At 40.0% G+C, this 22,920-nt stretch overlaps 1 protein-coding gene across 2 annotated transcripts in view; it reads left to right on the top strand.

Moving 5' to 3' along the window:
* Positions 1–22,920, top strand: part of TEC (tec protein tyrosine kinase) — a 142,711-nt gene that overhangs the window by 51,951 nt on the left and 67,840 nt on the right. The window lies entirely within an intron of this gene.

Below are 22,920 nucleotides of genomic sequence, written 5' to 3'. Positions count from 1 at the left end.
TAAAGGGGGTTAGGGATTTGGTGGAGCCAGCACATTACTGAGGCTGACCGGAAGCAGAACTGTTCAAAGTTTCTTGTGACAGGCAGCTACCGCAGAGTGCCTTTTATGGGAGCATGGAGAAGTAACTTCTAACAAGCTCCTCGGTGAGCATGGGTCATAGTGAGGGCGTGTTGCTCGGCGGCCAGCTCCTGGCTTTTCAGTTGTTTTAGTCTCTGGTTTTCCCACGAGAGGAGGCCTGTGAGTGTAGGGTTGCCTCTGGCCAACCTTGTTTTCTCCTGATATCTTGAAAATGCAGCATCTTGTCCTGCAGGTCCAGCCGTGCTCCTCCCTACTAGAAATATTCTTGGATTCCAGGGAACGACTGGAGAGTGTTGTCCCTTGTTTCCCACATGCTGTTGACTGGTTGGTTATGGTGGGATTTTTGGTGATCTTATTGTTCGGTTTTATTTCTTTTTTTTTTTTTCCCCCTACCTAGATTGTCTTCCTGAGATATTGATTTACTTTTTTCAGTTGTTTGTCTTGTTTTTGTTTTTGTTTTCTTACTCCCACTGGTTTTTCTGTGTTTTGGTTCCCCCAATTCAGAGAGAATGGCATCATTGATTCTTTCTGGTTGTCCTTAACTCTGTTAATTACTCTTGTGGCTTGTCGTTGTGACTTGTGGAATTCTGCAGGCTCATGTAATTTAGGACTAAAGTCCTTTATCTTTCTTGCTAAATCGCTGAAATGCTGAAGACCCAAATTTGAAAAACTCTTTGAGTTGTAAAACTTGGCCTAAGATGAATCTGGTTTTGGTCTTAATTTATCCTAGTCACTGTGACTATTTTTTTTTTTTTGGCATTTTTGTGTGCAGAAATATCAATATGTTTATTTATGTGGGGTTGTCCTGGTCCCTGCTGGGAGCATATATATATACATATGTTATATGTATATCTATATGGCATATGTGCTATATTTCAATTATTAAATCTGAAAAATTCAGAGTTCCAAAAGGCTTTCAGATAAGACCAGAAATATGAACTGTTTTAAAATCTAAAATAGATTTTATTTTATTTATTTATTTTTTTTTAAAGATTATTTATTTATTTATTTATTTATTTGACACACAGAGAGAGATCACAAGTAGGCAGAGAGGCAGGCAGAGAGGGGGAAGCAGGCTCCCTGCTGAGCAGAGAGCCCGATGCGGGGCTCGATCCCAGAACCCTGGGATCATGACCCGAGCCGAAGGCAGAGGCTTTAACCCACTGAGCCACCCAGGCGCCCCATAAAATCTAAAATAGATTTTAAAGGAAAACAAGACATTTTGGTATTTGGTAATTACTTGTTATAAATTGAACTTATTGTAATAAGTCTAAGAAAAGAATAGAAATATAACCATGAAAGTGGTAAAACATGGTAGTTTCTTAACCAAAAAAAGTCTCAGAAATCAATATAATCTGCTTAGAAATATGGACGGATAGAGTTGAAATATGTTGCAATTGTTAGGTCACTTTGAAGATGGTAAATATACAAAGTTTAAACTGCCCTAATTGTTTTAGATTAAATGGAATAAAGAGAACAGTGGGACCCCTCTTTATTTTAGAACCTGGCCCACTGTCTTGCCTGGGAACAGCCTTAGTCACTATAAGAACCGGAAAGGATGAATAGCCAACTTTTGTATCACCATGAATGGGACTGGAGGAGATTATGCTGAGTGAAATAAGTCAAGCAGAGAAAGTCCATTATCATATGGTTTCACTTGCTTGTGGAGCATAAGGAATAACACAGAGGACATTGGGAGATGGAGAGGAGAAGGGAGATGGGGGAAATCAGAGGGGGAGACAAACCGTGAGAGACTGTGGATCCTGGGAAACAAACTGAGGGTTTTGGGGGTGGGGGGTGGGGTGAGCCTGGTGGTGGGTATTGAGGAGGGCATGTATTGCATGGAGCACTGGGTATGGTGCATAAACAATGAATCTTGGAACACTGAAAAAATATAAAATAATGAAAAGCAAAAAAAAAAAAAAGGTACAACAAAACAAAAACAATAATAATAATAATAATAATGATAATAATAATAAAGAACCACAAAGGACAGAGAAATACCCATCTTCCGAAACTTAGCGACACTTAGCGTCAGGGTCCACCTCCCTCTGGCTGCTGATCAGCCCAGTGAGCCTCATCCTGCTCTCACCCCACTCCTGCCATGATCCCCCCTGGATTCTTTTTCTTAGGGACAGACGTTCACTAGCATATTTAGGACTTTCAGCTTGAAATATGGTTGCAGATTTGTTTGCCTCTCACAGTTAAAAATAAATCGTTGTCCGTAGTAAAAAGTTAGGAATTTTAAAGTAAGAATCTGAATTTTTATAAAAGTAAAAGTCTGATCATACTGGGCTGAGTTCCTGCCTGACAACTCTCTGCCTGGCTTCTAGGTAAGCCCAGTAGCACCCCATTGTCGTGTTTCTTCCCTGTTTCAGTTATTCTGGTTTCCATCTCTCCAGCCCTAGAAGCTGTGATCCAGAAAGAGCTGTGATGTGGGTAACTTTTAAGAATCAATAGGTATTTGAAATATAATATTTTAAAAAAAACTGTAAGACTAGAGGTGGATTAGAAAAACCATGGGAGTCAGGGGTTGGGATCAATAGCCCTAGAGATATTTATTTTAGTTGTTCATCATTCTGTTTTTAAAAGAAAAACTGTGGGTAGGCTATTCATTGATCTACGCACTATGATCCCTAGTTTCTTCATGGCAATTAAGTGCCATTAATGCCTTATTAAAACTCTCAGTTAATCATAATGTGACTCAGACAAGCATCCTCCTCTGATTCTCTGAACCCCAGCTCTTCAACATGATGGCAACAAGCGTTTCTATCTATTAAGTACAGTTTATTGTGCTTTTCAAAGTATGCTAAGGAATTCTGTTTTAGATGAGAAATTCACTCAAGCTGTTTCTTCCAAGTCTGATATTGGCAAAGTTGTGTTTCAATTTCTGCTGTGGGCCATTCTTTGGTTTGTCCTCCTTGTTCTTACTGCCCTCAATTAGTGATTATTTCTGCATATTCTAATGAACTGAGAAGAGCCCTTCCAGGAATTGATGTTGTTTGATCTCAGTCAGAGTAACAAATAGAAATAGGACCTGGTGAGGGTGGGGGTTGGGGGTGGGGAGATTGGGGGTTTGGGGGAGAGTTGTTCGTAAGTGATCTTGTTCTCTGGTCCAAGAACAAATGACACATGAGTTAGACACCCCCCCCCCCCCCGCCCCCGGGCATGTGAGGGAAACCTCCATGTGGAATGAGATGGAATTCAGGAAGAGCAGGGCTGGAGCTTAATCAGGAAAAAGGTTTATTAAATAATGGTGAGAAAACAAGGAGTGGAGAGATTTCTAGATGGTGAGATTTGGAATAAATAAATTCAAGTAGTGTGTAAATCTACAGTTACTATTAGCTAAGAAATCAGGAACTATATATTTTTTATTTTATTTTATTTTTTGAAAATATTTTATTTATTTATTTGACAGAAAGAGAGAGAGAGAGAGAGAGAGCGTGCACAAGCAGGGGGAGCAGGAGAGAGAGAAGCAGGCTGCTGGGATCCTGGGCTAGGACCCAGGGATTATGACCTGAGCCCAAGGCAGATGCTTAACTGACAGAGCCACCCAGGAGCTCCAGGAACTTTTTATAATTGGACTTTGGTACTACTCATTTGGTTCATTTGTTGTCTATAACACACTCCAGTATGGAAATAGTTTATAAAGTTTAGGAGTAGGGAGACTGGCTTTGTCAGGCATCCCCAAGACTGTCCCTAGGTTTGGTAGTTCACTAGGAGAACTCACAGTGCTTGGCATATGGTTGTCTTCATGGCTATGATTTGTGACTATGGAAGGAGTTCGAGCTAAATTAGCAAAGGGAAAAGGCACGTGGGGCAAATCTATAGGAAACCAGGCACAAGCTTGCAAGAGCCTTTTCTCAGTGGAGTCTTTCAAGGGTGTACAAAATTCTTCTAGCATCCGACTGTGACAATTATGAAATGTTGTCTACCAGGGAAGTGCATTAGAGACTCAGCACCCAAGGTTTTCGTTGGAGCTGCTCACATAGGCACGCTGTCTCTATCATGTACCAAAATTCCAGACTCCAGAAGGAAACTAGGGGTTCAGCATAAACCATATTTTTTATACAAACAGGTTAGGCACAATGAGCTCTTTTTATCGGTGCTGGGAATAGTAGGAGCCTCTCAAAGTCCAGGTTCCCAGATGCCAGTTAGGGGTCAACCTGGTAAGCAGGACTTTCTCAGGTAGCGGTCTCGTAGACCATTGTCTGTGCTTTAGGAGTAATAGTGACACAAATTATTGAGTATCACATACAGGCCAGGCACTGGCCTAAGTACTTTACATACATTATTTCCTTTATTCTTCAAAACAAACATCTTATTAGTGCCCCCACTTAAAAAATGAGTGATGCAAGGCTTAGAAAGTTTAAAAACTTGTACAAGGGTATGCACTAGTGAATTGTGGGACTATTTCTTTAAAGCTTATCTTTGAAACAACCTTCATACTCTGGGGAATATTAGGAAAAAAGTCTATTAGATTTCTCTGTAACATAGAGAAAGCTTTATTTTAAAGCTTTTGAGAATTTTTTTAAAAGAATTTATTTGTTTATTTGTTTAGAATAAGGGGGGCAAAGCGTGGAGGGAGAGGGAGAGAGAGAATATCAGGTTGACTCCACACTGAGCACAGAGCCTGATGTGGGACTTGATCTTATGACCCTGACATGATGACCTGAGCTGAAATGAAGAGTCAGATGCTTAACCAACTGAACGACCCAGGTACCTCGAGAATATTTTTATTTACTACTTTCAGTTATGATTTTTTTAAATTTTATTTATTTATTTTACAGAGAGAAAGACAGCAAGAGAGGGAACCACAAGCAGGGGGAGTGGGAAAGGGAGAAGCAGGCTTCCCGCCAAGCAGGGAGCCCGATGTGGGGCTTGATCCCAGGACCCTGGAATCATGACCTGAGCCAAAGGCAGACAGTTAACAACTGAGCCACTGAGGGGCCCGGCACCCCTCAGTTATGATTTTTTAAAAACATTTTCTTTGAGGTAGAGAAAATTCGCACTAGGCAGGGTTTTTTGTCCTGGCTCTGCCACTATCTAATTGGGCTTTATGAAACAATATTCCTCCTCCCATATATCTCTCTACACTCTTAACTCCTCCTTCCTCATTTCTGTTTCAACCCAGCACACATCCAATCTTCTACGTAATGCCGTGACTTCTCCTTCCTTTAGTTACAACCTTATTGTGGTTCCCAACTCCATTCTCTTGATGGATTACTGCCCTATTGGATTCTACTCTTGGACCTTAATATTTTCTTTATGCAGCCATCATGGGGATATTTCAAACTTGTAGTTTTAGTATCTTCTCTAGGATCAGGTGAAAACTCCTTAGCTTGCAGTGCAAGGTACTTGATGCCATATTTCCTTGTCTTCCCTCTTTCCTTCTTCCCCCTCTGCTGTGTCTTTCATGTTGTGCCTTTCTTAATGTTGTTCCGTCTACTTGGAGCGATATGTTCTTCTTACAGCCTGTGAGGATTCATCTGTCCATCCCACTATCTATTTTATTCATCAAAAATGTGTTGAGTGCCTAGCAAATATTCATCTTTTCTTTTTTTAAGATTTTATTGATTTATTTATATTTTCTTTATTTATTTGACAGAGAGAGATGCAGTGAGAGAGGGAACACAAGCAGGGGGAGTGGGAGAAAGAGAAGCAGGCTTCCAACTGAGCACGGAGCCTGATGCAGGCCTCGATCCCAGGAGTCTGGAATCATGACCTGAGCCAAAGGCAGACGCTTCATGACTGAGCCACCCAGGTGCTCCAAGATTTTATTATTTTGCGCATGTGTGAGAGAGAGCACATGCACGAGCATGAGCAGGGGTGGGAGAGGGGCAGAGGGAGAAGCGGGCTCCCCACTGAGCGGGGAGTCTGATGTGGGGCTCGATCCCAGGACCCCGGGATCGTGACCTGAGCCGAAGACAGACGAGACGCTTAACCCACTGAGCCACCGATGCGCCCGGTACTCATCTTTTCTGACTCACCTCAGTGCCTGCCTTCTCTGAAGCTTTTCCTGTATCCCTCCCACCAAAGGTAGAATCCCTACCCCCACCTTAGCGCTCTGTGCCCTGTACATGCTTTTGTTGTTGGCATCCTGGTTACCTGCCTTTACTGCCATATCTGTACCCCCTTGGACTTTAAGTCTTTGAAGGCAGGGCTCGTAGCTTTTCCGTCTTTGTGTTTCTGAGGGTCTGATGCAGAGCTGAGTACTCAGAACATGTTGGATGACTGGATGGATCCAAGGAGGGATGGGCAAACCTCAACCTTTAGAAGCAGGCAGGAAAGGTTTATCTTAAACCTACATCGTGAATAACCAGGAAGGTTGTCACACTGCTCCTGTGTGGAAGAGCCAGGATCTGAGTCTCCTCTAATGCCACAGGTGCTTCCCTTGTTTTAGTCAAACATCCTTTGTCATGAGATGCTTGGAATTTTACTCTTTTACCCAGGTTAACTGTCAGGATGGTGGAGGCCATCAGTTGTAAATATAATGACGTGTGTTTCCTTCTTTTTTTTTTTTTCTTTAAGATTTTATTTATTTATTTGACCCAGAGAGAGATCACAAGTAGGCAGAGAGGCAGGCAGAGAGAGGGGGAAGCAGGCTCCCTGCCGAGCAGAGAGCCCGATGCGGGGCTTGATCCCAGGACCCTGAGATCATGACCTGAGCTGAAGGCAGAGGCTTAACCCAGTGAGCCACCGAGGCACCCCAATGACGCATGTTTCTTAAATACCCCAGTCAACCTCCCATATTTCCGTCTTTTGGGTCGTATGGGGTTGTTCTCTTGACCAACCCTGGGAACTTGGAGATTCTTAGTGATAGAGAGGTAAGAGACTATTAGGGTTCTGAAATGATGTGATGTTTGTCTTTTAGTGGTAAGTGTAGCTTTATAGGGCCCTTCTAATCACCATCTGAACTTGTATAACTTCCAGCACTTCTTCAGATTCTGGGGAGTGGGTGTGGATTGGAAAAAATACTTTCTTTTACAGGACAATTAGAAGCATTTGCGTCAGACTTGAGAGGTTCCACGTAGTTCACCAACTTGTAAAAAGCACTCCAAATCCTCCATGGACGGTAGAGTGGTTCATGTACTAGGGCTTTTTTTGGGGTTTGAAAATTCTCAACTATATTATCCCATGAAAACTCATTTTCTTTTTTTTTTTTTTTAAGATTTTATTTATTTATTTGACAGACAGAGATCACAAGTAGGCAGAGAGGCAGGCAGAGAGAGAGGGGGGGAAGCAGGCTCCCTGCTGAGCAGAGAGCCCAATGCAGACCTCGATCCCAGGACCCTGAGATCATGACCTGAGCCAAAGGCAGAGGCTTAACCCACTGAGCCACCTAGGCACCCCTGAAAACTCATTTTCTTATTGGCAGTTGAGTTTCCTTGATTCTGAGAGTAGGTTGTATCAGCTCCTCTTGTGCCTCAGTTTCCTTTTCTGTGTCTTTTCTCTCACTTCTCATTCGTATCTGTTTTCTTACCTACTGTCCTGGATCTGAGTTTCCTTATCATTATTCACTGCCAAGAGGCAGGTCTGAAATCTTAGGATCTGATTCACTGCCCTTAATTTGGCAAATTAATCTATTTTCATATAATCATATTCACTGTTTTTTTTTTTTTTTTTCCTCTAGGAAGTAGAAACCTGCTTTAGACAGAAGAGGGGCTAAAATACGATTCCTAAAATTTTCTGGCTAACTTTTTATTTTGCTGTTGTTTCAACTTACAGGAAAGTTAGAGGAATAGTACAAGGAACCCTCAAGTAACTTTTACTCAGATTCACAAATTTCCTGTCATTGTTGCCCTATTTGCACTGCCATCCTCTTTGTCTCTGTCTCTCTCTTTACTTGCCTGATGTTTACTGAACCATATGAGAGAAGGATGTAGACATTGGCCCTTTTACCACTGAAGAAGTCTTTGTGTATTGTCTAGGAACAAGGCCATTCTTTTTTTTTTTTTTAAAGATTTTATTTATTTATTTGAGAAAGAGGAGTGAGAGAGAGCATGAGAGAGGAGAAGGTCAGAGGGAGAAGCAGACTCCCTGTGGAGCTCGAGCCTGATGTGGGACTTGATCCCAGGACTCCAGGATCATGACCTGAGCCGAAGGCAGTGGCTCAACCAATTGAGCCACCCGGGTGTCCCAAGGCCATTCTTTATAACCACAGTATGATGATCAAAGTCAGGATGGTTAACATTGATACACCACTGTTATCAAATCCAGAGTCTGTGGTCAAATTTCATTCATCATGCCACTGACGACTTCATAGTTATTTCTCAACTTCCTTCCCTTGCCAAGTCTGGGATCTAATTGTGGGTTATGTATTACATTTGGTTGGTCGAGACATAAAGGTTTTTTTTCCTCTTTTCTTATTTATTAACGTAAAATTTATTATTAGCCCCAGGGATACAGGTCTGTGAATTGCCAGGTTTACACTTCACAGCACTCACCATAGCATATACCCTCCCCAATGTCCATAACCCCACCCCCCTCTCCCTACCCCTCTCCCCCGGCAACCCTCAGTTTGTTTTGTGAGATTAAGAGTCTCTTATGGATTGTCTCCCGATCCCATCTTGTTTCATTTATTCCTTTCCTAACCCTCAAGCCCCCCATGTTGCCTCTCAACTTCCTCATATCAGGGAGATCATATGATAATTAAGACATAAAGTTTTTAAATGTCCATGGTATAAGGAGGAGGAACATAGAGAAGAGATGCTGTTTTTTGTTGCATACTATAGAATGCCAACTATCTTATGAATACTCAGTGATTGTCTGTGAATGTCCACAAACATGAAATCAGGTTTAAAAACCATTAAAACTATTCTCCTTCTCTCATGGTCATGGTCATGATCAGGAGCTGAAGAGCCCCCTTCTGCCAAAGAAATTAGTTTAGCCTGGTCTGCTAGGATGAGTAAAAATCACTTATTCCTGGTTCCATAGCCTCCTCCCACCTTCCGTTTTCAGTTTTTATTCTTTTGTGTTAAAACAGTTGTTAGGCACCTAAAGCACATTTTGAAGAACAGTACAGTATCAGTAATTACTAGCAAATGAAGAGGGAGTTTAATCAAAGGTTTGGTCCTCAGACTACTTCAAAGTAGAAATGATAAAAACAGTTTAGATCTTGCAAAACGCTCCTGGTTTGCAAGATCTAAACTAACTGTGTTTTATTCATTGATTATCTGTATTAGGATGAGACAAAGAGTCCAAGGAACATCAGTATTTTTGGGTCAGAAATGGCATTATCTAGTTTATTTTATTTGTAAGACTTAGCTCTCAGCGGGGTGGTGCAGTTGGTTAAGTGTCTGACTCTTGGTTTCTGCTCAGGCTATGTTCATGGGATTGAGCCCCACCCTGGCTCAGTTCAGCATCTCTCTGTCCCTCTCCCTCTCCCCTCCCTGGCCATGTGCACTCTCTCTCTCTTTAAAGTAAAGAAATAAATCTTAAAAAAAGAAGACTTAGCTCTCAGCAATTTTTAGTGATATCAAAAAGTCAAATTTCCCTCAAAGTTTTATTTAGCACTTTTTCCACTGAATATATTCAAAAACTGTGCCATAGGCACTGAAGGCAGTTAGGAAAAGACCAGTTCCCAGAATGTTTGGAAATGGCATCACTGGAAATAAACATAGTGTTTCTCCTTACTTTTATGTTCCCCCCCGTCTGTCTTGAAAGAAACTTCTCTTAACTGGAAATGTGTGAAACTTCTTGCAGTTTTTGAAAAAAAAAAGAACTGTGTTTGACATCATGATTTTTGTAACATGTGAGTTTTATTTTTCTCTTGTTGCATCATGAACTGCTGGGTTGGGGATTCTTAGAAGTCTTTGAAGCTACTTCTGTAATTAGTAGTTTCTAGTAAGTGTTGGAGAAGATAGTTATGATAGCACTTATCTTGAGGGACAGTTAAAGAGACCAAATTATATGTTTGGAGGAAGATTTGGTGGCACAAGTGTAGATTCCATAGATTTTAGAGGGGTGGTAGAGGTTGGGGAAGTGTTGGAGGCCTCCACTTGGCCAAGGATTGGAGAATGAGCAAGTTTGGGCAGGGAGTGCCCATTCCATGCAGTGGAAGCGGCATGTGCAAAGGCCCTGGGGGTATAAGGGAATTTGATATGTTTGTGGAACTGTTCTGTTCTAGACTTATATAGATTTCTGTAACTGGCAATTGGCCATACAAGGGGAAAATTAATTTGTTAATAATAAAGAAGAATGATATGATTTCATTTTATTTTATTTAGAATCATATAATTTTAGAGCTTGAAGGTATTATAAAGAATGACCCTCCCCCTAGTTTTTCACTTGTGGGAATTGAAGGTAAGGAGATGATCTGCTCAAGTTCACCCAGTAAGCTGATGGCTAAAACTGGACCAAAACTGAGATCTGAATGTTTCTGAGTTAGTCTCTGATTATCCTGTCTCAGTTCTGGGAAGGTTGTGTTTGGATTGTCGGAGTAGGTGAGAGCACTTACACACCTGGTACAATATGGTTATTCACAGAATAGACACCATCTAGTCACTGTTCGGGCACCTTTGCTTAAAAATACTGATCTCTTCTCTGTCTTTGCAGCTTTGCTCTTGTTGCACGGAATAGTTTCCTTCCCTTTATCTCTAGTCCTCCCCTCCCCCCGCATATCAGTTATAATTGTCTTGCTCTTTTAAAAATACTGTTAAATTTATTTGTATTTTTATTATTATAGTGTTTTTTCACCCTCACAAGCTATGTAGTTATCTCTTTGAAGGCAAAGCTTGTTGCCTCGTAACTGAAATGTATCACACAATGCCTTCCAACCATTAGGCTCTCAAAAAAGCTTTCATTGGCAATAATTATGATGGTGGTGGTTGGTTAGTGTTTTAGGGAAGCAAAAAGATCTTTAGAGACATTGTGATAGTTACTTCTTATTTTGTTTCTTTTTCTTTTCTTTTCTTTTTTAAAGGAGATGCATTACTTAAGATTAGAAAAAAACTGTGTCCTTATTTGGTATTTATTAGTGTTATCTTCTCCCCCAAACTAAAATGTGGACATTATTTGAAAGAACTAGACCCTGAACTGTCAGAATAAATCATACAGCAATTTGAGAAAGTGAAACTGCACATTGAGTTGTTTCTGGGTGGTTTAGGACATGCTAAGTCTCAGCCATTGGTTGATGCTGTTCAGGCGCACGTGGAGACTTATCTGCAAAAGGGAAATTAGAACACCTGCGTTATTCGGCAATTGATTCTATTAGGAGAACTTCTGCCCTTATGGGCCTTTAGGTTTTGTGACTACAGTGTACTTCCGAGGTAAAATATTAAGATTTGCCCATTCCAACTTCAGATAATTAAAAACACTGTTATAGTCTATATTACTAAAGCTCATTTACCTTTTTAATTTTTAGTCATAGACAATTGTCTATAATACTTGCATGACTCTGCATTACTAAACACCTAAAGTGAAAAATTGCACCAAATGTAGCTGTTTGCTAAATAAAATTCAATGAATAAGTAAGAGACTTAAATGAAATCTCTAGTAATTTTTAATTGATTGTGGGAAGGGAATTCCCCCTGATTATCCTAGTTGTATGAGAAAACTTCTTCCCATTCTATCTTTATTCTACATAACCACATAGGTATAGCTGTTCCTTAATTTTACTTGCCATGACAAAAGGTACATGGGTAGGTATAATTCCCTGCTCATGAGATTATAACCTGAATTTTTCTCATTTTAGAGAACCATGCAAATTACATATATAAGTAAATTTATAAATTAAATATAGAATTATATAAGTTATAGAATGTACAAATCATGAAGAATTACAGATTTGTTAAATATATTTAATATGTTATTTATATATTTCCTGGCAGAAGAGGGGCCATAAGTCCATACACTTTTATTTGTCATGTGGACCTCACATCACCTGTTTTAGTTCATTCATTAATTGTACAACAAAGACTTCCTGAGTATGTATGGTAATGCTAGAGACTGAGGAATTAAAAGATGCCTGATTCTAGCTTTGTGAAGCTTACAGTCTCATTAAGCTCTAGTGCTACTTCTATGGGTTCGTGATGATCTTATGGTGCATCTGCTCTGCTGTGGAGCGGGAGTTCCCATCCTCCGTGCTCCACTGTTGTATGCCCTCCTCACCTATGACCCTTGAACTTCAGTTGCCCTTGGGTTTCCACGTGTCAGTGGGGTAGTTGCACATACAGGATTTCAGGGTTTCCTTCTGTTCTTCAATTTTACTTCATTTAGATTTCACAAAAATACCAGCGTTTTGCAGGCCTACTTGCAACGTTCTGTTTTCTGTAGCCTCTCCATAAAGTGTATCTGTAGGTAATGAACACGTTTATCCACCATTTATTTTACAAGTGAAGAAATGGGGGGACAAAGTCAGGCTGCCTTCTCTGAATTAATGTCCCATTTGAGTAGGTGAACCAAGATGTCTTATCTTTCTGGCTGACATGTTGCTATCTGTTAAACCGCACTGTGCTACTGACCGCAAAGGGGGACTTCCTTAAGCATAACTCCACTGACCACCTGTATGCATAGTTTCCTTCCTCCTTCCCTGCTTTGGCTTTATGTAGAAGACCTTGAAGAGGGAGTTCTTTTCACATTGTTGGTTTGTGTTTCTTTCTTCCTCACTGCCCGCCCTGGGAGATGGTGGGAGCCCTATGCATGCAAGTAAATTCGTTTTGTGGAAGAGAGATCTTGGAGAAGAAAATATTTTTGGAAGTGGTTATATGAAAGAGGTTGAAAAGGGTAATACTTAGATAGTTAAGTCTTAAGAACTTTTAAGTGGGTTTGGTTAAATAGTTCTTTTTAGAAATACTTGAAATCGTTCTTCCCAGAAAAAATTCACAAGAAACTCAATTCAACCTGAACTTCCAATCCCAACAGGCCAGACCAGTGTCACAGCTGAAAAGGACCACCTGTAAATCTTCTATAATGTATTATTAAATCTGTTTTGAACATTTTTTACAAGAGTAAACAGATTTTTAGGCTAATTCAGCCCTGACTAGGATTGATTATAGTACATCAGCGAAATAAGTGGTAGAGATTTGAATTTTCTTAGGAAAAGATGAGTAGCTTTATGTTAAAGATCCAGTAAGTAAAAATTCAGATTTTTTTAAAAGAACAGAGTCATTCTGGGTGCCTCGGTGGCTCAGTGGGTTAGGCCTCTGCCTTCGGCTCGGGTCAGGATCTCAGGGTCCTGGGATCGAGTCCCGCATCGGGCTCTCTGCTTGGCAGGGAGCCTGCTTCCTCCTCTCTCTCTCTGCCTGCCTCTCTGCCTACTTGTGATCTCGCTCTGTCAAATAAATAAATAAAATCTTAAAAAAAAAAAAAACCAGGGTCATTCCTTTATTTTCAGATGTCACATTTAATCACTTTCTAAGGATAGAGTTCGTGACTGAAATAGCTGCCAGGAAACAAAACCAACATCCACTGGATGAAATAGTGTATTTCCTGAGGTTCTGGAATCATTAATCAGCAATTTTCTGTTCCCTCTTGATTATAGGAAACTGCAGTCATTTCTATAGCCCATTTCCAAATTAATAGAATTTCTGTGTGTTAGAAAGTAGGAGACGAAGACTATGGACTCTGGAGCCAGATTACCTGGGTTCAAATCCTAAATTTGTTACCTTTCTAGCTGCATGACCTTGGACAAGTTACCTAACCTTTATACCTCATTTTCCTCATTTCCTAACTGGGGAGGAAGAAGTACTGCCCTCACAGGTGTTGAGGAATGAGTGGATCACCAAATGTGTGAGTGGTCAGGACAGCTCCTGGCATACAGTAAGTGCCATATAATCGCCAGCACTTGCTGTAATGGCTATACACACGAGCTACGTCGCATGGTCACCCACTTTTGTCTTTTTTTTATGTATGCGTCTCAGGGTGTTCGCTCCTGCATCTGGCTTTTCCCAGATCTAGACATTGTTGCGAGAAGCATAGCAGATCACATTGTTGTGATACCCTAGGATCACAGGGGATCCGCTCTCTAAATCGATCTCTGTTGCCTGCAGTCAGTTGCATTTTGAGGTTGCGGTAAGTGGCAGAATTGTGTACCTCCAAGTAGGGCCGTTTCACATTCCAGGCATCGCAGAGCCTGTGTTGGTAGAACTCTTATCGGGGACCCTCTGCTGGGAATGTTTTCCTCTGGACGCTTGTCACCGGGGCACGTGACAGCGTACGGGTTGTGGGAAATGTGCTGTTCCTTCTGTTCCTTCACTTTGGCGTCTTCCGACACCAGAGGTGGGTCTTCTAAGAAGAGAAAGAAAAGTAAGCATTAGAGACTTAATTCCAGGGCCCTTTCTCAGGTTCCTGGAAGGACCCTCGCAGTTTTGTATTTATAATTTTGCACTTAAAAGAAAGAGAGCCTTCTTCTTAAAGTGCATAAGCTTCCGGCCACTCAAAACCTGGATCTGTTTCTGCAGAGAACAGAAGAATTGATTTGTTCTAATATCTGACAATATCTATATATTCTGCCAGTGAGATACCCGCAGACATCTCTGCTGTACAATACCTAAGAAACAAGCACATTTCTAATTTGCTTATGTTCTTAAAAGTCTTCCTTTCAAGAGCAAAGGGATGGGTGTCCACTTCTGTTGTTTATTTCTCTTTCATACTTTCAGAGTTGGTTTTAAAAGTACCATACTTTTCGTGTTAAATGAATTCCTGAGTGTTTTATGGTTAGAGTTACTCCAGTGAATAGGTTTTCATAGTGCGTTTGTTTTAATTAGGAACTGTTAATATGTAATCAAGCTCTTGATCTTTACAAATCTGTTGTGTAACTGACCAGTATACTGGGCAATTTCTAAATATGACATAGTCAGCTTTGCTACCAAGTGTTATTTTTCTATTAAATTTAATCCAAATCCTGAGAAGAAAGCAGTTTTTAAAAAGTTAACAAAAATAAAAGGATTTTAAATTCAAAGTAGGAATATATAGAAGTGTGGGGTTCAATATTTCTTTGCTGAGCATGTTCTAAACTGTGTGTGCTGGGGGATGGTAGAACAACGTGTGCTGGGGGATGGTAGAACAACGTACATAACCAGTAACCGTGAACTTTCTGTATCGACTGAAATAGAAAATTTAAAAGCAGAGAAATCTTGATTTGTAATTCATAATCACTACCAATTGGTGGAGTAATGAGGTTCAAACCCAGGCCATTTGACTGGAAGTTCCCTAGACCCCTCTACTCTAGTTTTCTAGCCAACACCACCACCAAAAAAAAAAAAAAAAAAAAAGCCAAAAAGGAAAACCCAACTTTTTACTTGAACCAATAAACTTAACAAAAATATTTTAAGTTCCTATTTGTGGCAGATACTGTTCTAGGCTCTAAGGACACCAAAAAGTATAGAAAGCAAGTGTCCTGTTCTCATGGACTTACATTTTAGAGGAGAAAGATAGACAGCATACAGGTAAGCCAATACATATCTCCCACCTGAAGGAAAGCAAAGCAAAGAGGATGGGAGGAGTGGGGCCTTGCATGCTTGTTTTTTTTTCGTTTGTTTTTTGGTTTGTCTGCTTGTTTTTGTTTTTTGTTTTTTTTTTTTTGTTTGTCTGCTTGTTTTTGTTTTCTTTGGTAGGCGATGTTGTAGGGGGAGATGGTGATCTTAAAAAGAGTGAGGCAGGCCTTCTGGAAACCCTGGGTGGGGGGAGGAGGAGCCAGGGATGCAAAGCCTCAAGAGTGACATCTGGTGCTTCCTTATCAAGGAAGGGCAGAGGGGCTGAGGGGCTGAAATGGACATGGTGCAGGGGAGGGTGAGGAGGGCGTGGTGGGGAAGGAGGCCAAAGACCTGGGCAAGATCACACATGGATGGCTTTGTGGGCCATGGAAAAGACTTGGATTTTTTTTTTTTTTTTAATGGGAGAGGAAGATTTTAGAGGGTTATAAGTGGCCAGTGACAAAATTTGGCCCTTTCACATCAAGACACGGGGGCACAGTGGAACATGAAATGGCAGGGAGAAGGTTAAAGATTGAGTTTTGGCTCTGCTAACCAGTTTGACCTCGGGAAGGTCGTTAGGCCAGCCACTGCCCCAGTTTCTACCTTAAAATGAGGAAATTGGATTTATATGAATAATTCACCAGAATCTTTTTCATGACCACATATGATTCTCAGATCTGAAAATAGTTATGATATGTCCACATATATTGGCAGTGGTTGTTGGCTATGGGAAATAGGAGACCCTCCCCTCCCTACTTTCTGGTCAGACTTTGAAACTTTCCTATTCTCAGCCCTGAGCCTCACCCCTGCCTTGAGCAGCCACGTTCTGTGTGTGGATAGTGGTGTTTCACTGTTTTTTCAACCTTCATTTCTTTGATTACTACAGAGGATGAGCAAGTCTGCATATTATCAGGGGCCACTGGCATTTACTCTCCGTTGAAGTGTCCTTTTAGATATTTTTTCTCCTTTTATCAACTAAGTTTTCTACCCTTTCTTACTTATTTTTTTATTATTTTTTTAAAGATTTAAAAAAATTTATTTATTTGACAGAGATCACAAGTAGACAGAGAGGCAGGCAGAGAGAGAGGAGGAAGCAGACTCCCCGCTGAGCAGAGAACCCGATGCGGGGCTCCATCCCAGGACCCTGGGATCATGACCTGAGCCCAAGGCAGAGGCTTTAGCCCACTGAGCCACCCAGGTGCCCTCTTATTTATTTTTAAAAGCTATAACATATACATTCTGAATCAAACACGTTGTTTGTATATGTTTTGCAAATACTTGTTTGCACTTTGTGGCATGTCTTTTAATTCTCCTAATGCTATTTTTTTTTTTGGTAGTAAAATATAGATTAAATTTACCATTGTAACCATTTTAAACTGTACAGTTCAGTGACAGTAAGTGCGTTCATCATGTTGGGCTATAATCACCACTCTCTAGTTCCAAAGCTTTTCATCCCCCCAACAGAAATCTTAAGAAAGTTTTGTGTGAACATTGAGAAGAGTGTATATTCTGGTGCTTTTGGATGGAATGTTCTGTAAATATCTGTTAACACAGGATGCCTGGGTGGCTCAGTGGGTTAAAGCCTCTGCCTTCGGCTCAGATCATGATCCCAGGGTCCTGGGATCGATTCCTGTGTCAGGCTCCCTGGAGTCTACTTCTCCGTCTGCCTGCTGCTCCCCCTGCTTAAGCATGCGCACGCTCTCTCTCTCTCTCTCTCTCTCCTTCTGACAAATTAAAGAAAAATATTTGTTAAGTCCATCTGGTCTAATGTGTCATTTAAGGCTGATACTTGCTTATTGATTTTCTGTCTGGATGTTCTATCCATTGATGCATGTGGGGGTATTAAAGACACCTACTATTACTGTATTTCTACCTTTAAGTTCTGTTAATATTTGCTTTGTATATTTAGGTGCTCCTATGTTGGGTGCATGAGTATTTATAAATGTTGTAGCCTCTTGTTGGAATGACCCCTTTATCATCACCTAATGCCCTTCTTTGATTCTTATTACAGTCTTTGTTTTAAAGTCTACTTTTTCTGAAGTAAGTATAGCTATCCTAACATTCTTTTGATTTTCAATTTGTAAATCTTTTCTATCCCTTCACTTTCTTTTTTTTTTTTTAAAGATTTTTTATTTATTTATTTGACAGAGAGAGAGAGAGATCACAAGGCAGAGAGACAGGCAGAGAGAAAGGGGGAAGCAGGGGGAAGCAGGCTCCCTGCTGAGTAGAGAGCCCGATATGGGGCTCGATCCCAGGACCCTGAGATCATGACCTGAGCCGAAGGCAGAGGCTTTAACCCACTGAGCCACCCAGGCGCCCCTCTATCCCTTCACTTTCAATGTTTGTGTCTTTTTTTTTTTTTAAGATTTTATTTATTTGTTTCACAGAGAGAGACACAGTGAGAGAAGAAACACAGACAGAGGGAGTGGGAGAGGGAGAAGCAGCCCCCAGTCAAGCAGGGAGTCCAGTGTGGGGCTTGATCCCAGGACGCTGGGATCATGACCAGAGCCAAAGGTGGACGCCTAAGGACTGAGCCACCCAACCACCCCTGTGTCTTTACATCTAAAGTGAGTCAGTCTTTTGGCTTCAGTCACTGAGCCACTTCCAAGGACTCAGTGGCCTTCTCCTCAAGCCCACTTGCTTCCTGGTGCTCCTCCCATGCCTGCCATCTCCTGCCACCACCTTCCTCTGGCCATTTGCACCCAGGAAAGGGAATCTTATCTTGTGTCTGCTATCTGGAACCTCCCTTCTTTCGAAATGATACAAAGATTCTTTGTATCATTTCTTTCGAAATCTTTGATGATGCAAGTAAGGGTGATAATCTGCTTCCTGCTGGCACTGAGGATTTTATCCCTATAAGAATTCAACAGAGAAACAGCAGGAAGACCCTTACTACTGTCCAAGGGAGGGCTGATGATCATGATAAAAAGAAACCATGAAAGCATTCAAGAAGAAATCTGCTTGTAATGGTACTGTAGTTGAGCATCCAGAATATGGAGAAGTAATTTAGCTACAGGGTGACCAGTGTAAGAACATACGCCAATCCAGAGAGTTTGAACTGGCTGAGGATGACCAGCTGAAGGTTCATGGTTTTAAGTGCTTTTGGCTCACTGAAGCCTAAATGAGGATTTCCTTGAAATGAGTAGAATTTCCCTTCTGTCTCTTGTCACAAATTTAAAAACCTCACAGCTTGTATAACATAACCATTTGGGATCTGCTTTTAACTTGGACTAGTGTAACTTCTTCATGCAATAAACTGAAAAGAGCCAAAAAGAAAAAAAAAACAAAACCAAATGTGAGTCTCTTATAAGCACCATGTAGAAAGGTCTTGTTTTTTTAATCCATATAGTCACTGCGGTCTTTTGATTGGAGAATTTAGTTCATTCTCATTTAAAGTAATTCTTGATAGATACATACTTACTGCCATTTTGTTAATTGTTTGCTGGCTGTTTTTGTAGTTCCTTTTCTGTTCCTTTTTTCTAATCTTGCTCTCTGTTACTCAATGACTTTCTTTAATGGTATACTTAAGTTCCTTTGTCTCTATCTTTATGTATTTACTATGGGTTTTTGCAGGTGATCATCTTGAGCCTTATATATATAACAACCTATATGTTATAAGTTGATAACAACTTATTTGATCACATTCTAAAACTCTACATTTTTACTCTCCACCCATGCTTTATGTTTTTGATGTCTCATTTTACTCCTTGAATCTTATGTATTCCTTACTAATAGTTGTAATCATAGTTATTTTTACAACTGTTGTTTTTTAATCTTCATACTATATTTGTCAGTGATTAACTCACTACCTTTACTATATATTTACCTTTCCAGTGAGATTTTTTCTTTCATGTTTTCTTGTTCCTAATTACTACCCTTTCTTTTCAGCTCGAAGATGTTCCTATAACATTTCTTGGAAGACCATGGGATGCCTGGGTGGCTTAGCCATTTGAGCAGCTAACTCTTGATTTCAGCTCAGGTCTTGATCTCAGGGTCCTGGGATAAAGCCCCACTTTGGGCTGTGTACTCTATGAGGAGTCTGTTTGAGATTCTCTCTCTTCCTCTTCCTCTGCCCTTCCCCTTGCACTCTCTCTCTCTCTCAAATAAATAATTAAATCTTTTTTAAAAAACCCACATTTCTTCTAAGGCCAGTTCAGTGGTGATGAATTCGTTTGGCTTTTGCTTGTGTGAAAAACTCTATCTCTCCTTTAATTCTGAATAACTTTGTTGGGTGGAATATTCTTGATTGGAAGTTTTTTCTTTCAGCTCTCTGATTTTTTTTGTTCCACTCTCTTATGGACTATAAAGTTTCTGCTGAAAAATCTGATAGTCTCATTGGACTTCCCTTGTATGTAACAGAAAAAAATTTTTCTTCCTTGGTCTTTAACTTTTGGTATTTTAATTATAATGTATCTTGGTTTGGGTCTCTTTGGGCTTATCTTATTGAACTGTGGTCTTCTGGCTCTGGATACCAGTTACACTTCTCATATTAGGGAAGTTTTCAGCCATTATTTCTTTAAATAAGATTCTGCCCCTTTCTCTTTCTCTCTTCTGGGATCCCTACAATGTGAGAGTTAGTCTACTTGATATTGTGCCATAAGTCCCTCGAGCTCTCTTCACTTTTTTTAATACTTTTTTTCTTTTGGTTGCTCTGATAAGGTAACTTCTACTGCCTTGTCTTTGAGTTCACTGATGTTTTCTTCTGCTTCATCTAGTCTGCTGTTGAACCCCTCTAGTGTATTTCTCAGTTCAGTTATTGTATTATTCAGCTCCATGACTTCCACTTGATTTTTTTGTATATTTCTTATCTCTTTATCGAAGTTCTCACTGGGTTCATCCATTCTTTTCCCAGTTTAATGAGCATCTTTATAACCATTACTTTCAACTTTTTATCAGGTAACTTACTTATTTCTATTTTATTAAGGCTTTTTCCATAGGTTTTATTTTGTTCTTTAATTGGGAACATATTCCTCTCTTTCTTCCTTTTTCTTGACTCTGTTTTGTTTCTATGCAGTGGGTGAAACGTCCACCTTTCCCAGGCCTAAAAGAGTGGTGTCGTGTAGGACATGAAGTTTGTCTTCTATTTTTTAAAGATTTTATTTATTTATTTGACAGACGGAGATCACAAGTAGGCAGAGAGTCAGGCAGAGAGAGAGGAAAGCAGGCTCCCTGCTGAGCAGATAGCCTGATGCGGGGGCTCGATCCCAGGACCCCAGGACCATGACCTGAGCCGAAAGCAGAGGCTTTAACCTACTGAGCCACCCAGGTGCCCTGAACTTTGTCTTTTAAACTTGTTCTGGATCTTGTTTGTAGTTGTCCAAGCAGACTATTATATTTTTAATAGCTCCCAGTAGTTGACGGTGTGCCACGACTCGTCAGAATCCCAAAGAGGAAGAGGATCTCAGCACCGAGATTTAGGCTGATTGGAAGCTAGACTCATAGACAACAGCTTTCAAAAGTATGCAAATATACACAGTCCTACTGGACCATGAGCATAAGGCCCACTGTCCACCAGAACCAGGCTGTCTGGAGGTGTCGTTTGGGCAGCAGTTGCAAAAATTGGGGCTCCAGATGAGTATACAAGCAATTTTCTTGGAAAAGTTTTTTTCTGGGATAGATCATATGGTAGAAACAAGTCCAAATAAATGTAAGAAAACTAAAATCATATCAAGCATCTTTTCTGATCACAGTGGTAGGAAAGTAGTACCAGTTATGTGAAGAAAACTGGAAAATTCACAAATATAAGGAGATTAAACAACAGGCTACTGAACTATCAATGGGTCAAAGAAAAAATCAAAAGAGAAAAAAATATGTTGAGGCAAATGAAAATTAAAATGTAACATACCAAAATTTATGGAATGCAACCCAAAAAGTTCTGAGAGGGAATACATAGTGATAATTGTATACCTCAAGAAACCAGAAACGTCTAAAATAAACAGCCTAACTATCTACCTTAAAGAACTAAAAAAAGAAGAACAAATGAAGTCCAAAGTTAGAAGAAGGAAGAAAATAACAAAGATTACAGCAGAAATAAAAGAAAAGGGACTAAAAAACAATAGAAAAGATCAGTGGAGTTAAGAGCTGGTTCTTTGAAAACAAAATCAACAAAACTTTAGCTAAACTCATTAAGAAAAAAGAAGGCTCAAAGAAATAAAATGCAAAACAAAAGAGCTGTTAATAACTGATACCACAGAAATACAGAGTATCATAAGAAACTACTATGAACAATTATATACCATCAAATTGAACAACTTAGAAGAAATTAATAAATTCCTAGAAACACACACTGTACCAAAATGAATCATGATGAAATAGAAAATCTGAACAGACCAATTACCAGCAAGGAGATTGAATCAGTAATCAAAAACTTATCAACAAACAAAAGCCCAGGACCAGTTGACTTTACTGATGAATTTTACCAAATACTCAAAGAAGAATTAGTACCAATCCTTCTCAAACTCTTCCAAGAAATAGAAGAGGAGGAAACTCTTCTAAACTCATTTTATGAGGCCCACATTACTCTGATACCAAAACCAGACAAGAATATCACAAGAAAAGAAAATTACAGGACAATATCCCTCATGAGCATAGATGTAAAAATCCTCAACAAAATATCAGTACGCTGAATTTAACAATATGTCAAAAGTATTATATGCTATGATCAAGCGGAATGTATGCTAGGGATTCAAAAATGGCTCAACATTTGCAAATCAGTCAGGATGATAGGCCACATTAACAAAATGATGGATAAAAATCCTATGATCATCTCAATAAATACACAAAAGGCATGTGGCAAAATTCAAATTCCATTTATGATAAAAAGTCTCAAGGGGACACCTGGATGGCTCAGTTGGTTATGTGTGTGCCTTCAGCTCAAGTCATTATCTCAGGGTCCCGGGATTGAGCGCTGTGTTGGGCTCCCTGCTCAGCGGGGAGTCTGCTTGTCCCTCTCCTACTGCCCCTCTCCACATTCAAGCTCTCTCTCTCGCTCTCTAATAAATAAATAAAATCTAAAAACAAAACAAAACAAAAAGCCCTCTCAACAAAGCAGATATAAGGGGAATAAATCTCAGCATAGTAAAGGCCATATATGACAAGCCTACAGCTAACATTATACTCAGTAGTTAAAAGCTAAAATCTTTTTGTCTAAGATCAGGAACAAGGCAATGATGTCCACTGTCACCAGTATTATTCCACGTAGTATTGGAAGTCCTAGCCAGAACAATTAGGTAAGAAGAAGAAATAAAAGACATGCAGATTGGGAAGGAAGGGGTAAAACTATCACTATTTGCAGATGACATGACATTATATACAAAAAACTCTAGAGTCCTTAAAAAAACTGTTACATCTAATAAATGAATAGAATAAAACTGTAGGACACAAAATCAATACAAAAAAATCTGTTGCATTTCTACACACTAATTAA

This window comes from Martes martes, assembly GCF_963455335.1.
Source record: "Martes martes genome assembly, chromosome: 2".
Classification (NCBI taxonomy): Eukaryota; Metazoa; Chordata; class Mammalia; order Carnivora; family Mustelidae; genus Martes; species Martes martes.
This window is presented reverse-complemented; position numbering and strand designations above follow the sequence as displayed.